Genomic DNA, 3,307 nt, shown 5'->3' with positions numbered 1-3,307 from the left:
TTGTAGACTCCATACTTAGTCTTTGTCATTCTCCTTATCTTAGATTTTCGGTACTCCGACTTTCCATAAACATGTGACTCAATAAAAATAAAAACTAGTGAAGTAAAAACTAAAAATAGAGAAATAAAACGTACCTACTTTAACTTGGGTTGCCTCTTAAGCAGCGCCTGATTTAGTGTCACGTCACGACCCAACTACGACTCATCAAAATTCATTTATCCTTTTCTTCACACTTGGAGAACATCTTTTTATTCGTTTCTGACCTCTTGAGTATGAACTCTCAAGTTCAAGAACTTTATCAACATTAGACTTCTTAGGCTCATCAATATGCATCATGTCAGGGTTAGGTGGTTATGGCTTAGGATGCTCAATGAGGAAGTCTCAAAAGGTCTTTTGTGGAACAGGCTACACCACCCACATTTATCCCCTTCAATTACAGTAAACATGCATAAATCTTTATCGTGGGATAGTGTATTAAGTGGTTTGTATACTTCAAAACTTCCTTTTGATCCTCTAACCTCATTATAAGTGTGCTCTCTCTCACATCAATCAAAGTTTATCCCATCACTAAGAATGGACATCCCAAGATGACTAGTACTCATCTATATGCCTAAAATCTAAAACAATAAAGTTAGAAGGAATAATAAATTTACCAACCTTTATGAGAACATCCTCTATGACTACTTTAGGACAGGCTATGATACCGTTGGCCAATTGCAGTAGCACAGAGCTCAGTCTATACTTTCCCAAGCCCAAAGTATCAAACAAAGAGAGGGGCATCAAGTTTATGCTTTCTCCTAAATCATTGAGTACATGTACTACCTTGCTGTTGCCAATTTGAATGGGGAGAGTGAAATTCCCAGGGTCCTTGAGCTTTTTTGGCTTCTTTTGAGTCACTACAAAGCTACACTCCTCAGTGAGTACTACTCTCTTATCATCCTGTAGCTTAAATTTATTAGCAACCACGTCCCTCGAGTCCTTAGCATATTTTGGCATTCCCTGTAAAACATCTAAAAGATTTAAATTAATGTGAAGCTCTCTGAACATGTCAAAGAACTTCTTGAAGAATGCATCCTCCTTCGCCTTTATATGTTTCTATGGGAAATGTAGTGGTGGGATCTTCTTCACTTCTTCAGTAACTTTTTCTTTTGAGTACTCAGACTTTTTTGAATTTTCAGCAACTTTGCTATTTACCTGTTTAGGCACCAAATCAGCATCTTCCTCCTTAGTTTACATAGGAGGTTCTTCATTAATCTATTTACTACTCCTCAAAGTAATTGCCATGATTTGTTTAAGAGGTTCAGTATCACTTGGAAAACCACCTTGAGGCCTGGTATTTAGTGTCTACTGTAGCTATTCCAATTATAACTACAAATTCCTTGTAGTCGCCTGCTAAGTCTTCATGTATTCGCGCTAACTCTTTATATCCACTACCAATTGTGTTTGACTAGCTATAAGTTGTTTCAGTATCTCTTCCATATTGCTTGTGTCCTAATTCCCTTGAACTCGTAGTTGCTGAAGCTATTGTTGTTGCACCTTTCATAGTTGATTTAGTGGCTGAGTCTGCCACTTCAGATTGTAGATGTTCCCATAATTCTGCCTTTGAGAACTATCCACATACATCACATACTCAGGATTTACAGCACACATAACAATAGAATGGCCACTGTTACCACAAACTTCATACCAACCTGCATCTTGTTAAAAGGCATTAACTATGGTTGCAGGCTGTGTGACTCCCAACTTTATGTTGCTTATCTGATTTTGCAGTACCGAAATCTGGGTGGATATAGTAGTAAATTGGTCTACCTCCTACACACCTGGAATCTTCTTTGTAGTATTCCTTGAGTCTAAATGCCACTTGGGATTTCCTTGAGCAATGTTGTTTGACAATGTATATTGCTCATCATACGTTAGCTATGAAGCATAACCACCTACAGCTGAATCTAGCAAAATTTTTGTATTATGGTCAAGTGCCTCAAAAAAAGTATGAGCTAATACCTCATTAGACTATTGATGATGTGGATAGTCCCTAAGAAGTGCCTTAAATCACTCCCATGCATGATATAAATTCTCGTCTGGCTTCTGTTTGAAGCACACAATCTCACTGCAAAGTCTCGCAGTCTTTCTAGGCGGGAAAAATTAGATGAGGAACTTTCGGGATAAATCATCCTATGTTGTTATTGAATTTGCCGGCTTAGCATTCAACCACTTCTTTGCTTCCCCCAATAATGAGAAGGGGAATAGTGCTAGCCTCACATAATTAATTGACACACCCATAGGGATAAATGTGTCACTAATCTCCAGAAAGTTTTACAGGTAGACTTATGGATCTTCATGTGAAAGCCTTATGAACTGTCCACTACTTACAAAAGTTATACCATATTCTATTAGAGCTCAAAATTACCTCTAGCACTCAATTTCTGAAAAGGGGAGGTCAAATATGTCGAAAGTAGGATTGCCACTTCTAGAACAGTCCTGCGGGTTGCTTGTTCTTCAGCCATAAGAGCAGGATGGTCTTGATATTTTTCTATTTGCGAAATTTGTGGGAGAAGGATTACTTCTCTCCTTTATTGATGGAAGAGCTGCTCAAGTTCAGGACTTAATTTAACCAATTCCCTATCCCTTGCCAACTTACTAGCCTAAAAACTTATTTCTTACAAATACAAAACCAACACCAAGTGTAAAGCACCAAAGAAATCTAAAAAGTCAAACTACAAATAAAACAATTGCCCATCCACCAAAAACTTGTTGCGCCCAAACGCACACGCAAGTCTATGTGGTCTATCAAGTAATATAGTGGCCTTAAATAAAGCCAAGTATCGATCCTATAGGGACTTGTGTTAAACAACTATCAAATCTCAGTTCAATTATTAAGATTAAATTGGTGAAAAAGTAACCAAAAGAGTTTGTTTTTTATAAACTAGAATTAAAGTAAATAGTGCGTGAGTAAATACGTGAGACAATAAATGGAGGAAGGCCCAGGGTTAAGGAACTTCGAACAGTCATACTACGTTATTGAACTTCATTTGTTAGATTGCTTATCTTGGTTGTTGATTTATAGGGTTTATTGCATAATTATGGTCTCCCGACCTCTAATTGTCTACCTAACTTGGATATTACAACTACATTGTTGAGCGGGGATGTAATAATCCAATTAAGTGCTTAAATCTATCATCTTACATATGAACCAAGAAAGGTTTCTCGGCACATCCCTTCCTAGTTGCTAATTCAAATTCTTTATTTCATAAAAGAATATGAACCTTACTTTATTCATCCCCATGTTCTATCATCCTATTCCCTCTCC

The 3,307-nt window shown here is 37.3% G+C and overlaps 1 non-coding gene across 1 annotated transcript; it reads left to right on the top strand.

Annotated features, from left to right (window-relative positions):
• The first annotated feature begins 2,007 nt into the window (after nucleotides 1-2,007).
• Nucleotides 2,008-2,118, top strand: LOC124888318. The gene has a single exon (XR_007046445.1). It is a non-coding gene; the product is annotated as a small nucleolar RNA R71 (small nucleolar RNA).
• Nucleotides 2,119-3,307: the final 1,189 nt, after the last annotated feature.

This window comes from Capsicum annuum, chromosome 10 (genome assembly GCF_002878395.1).
Source record: "Capsicum annuum cultivar UCD-10X-F1 chromosome 10, UCD10Xv1.1, whole genome shotgun sequence".
NCBI classification, from domain to species: domain Eukaryota; kingdom Viridiplantae; phylum Streptophyta; class Magnoliopsida; order Solanales; family Solanaceae; genus Capsicum; species Capsicum annuum.
This window is presented reverse-complemented; position numbering and strand designations above follow the sequence as displayed.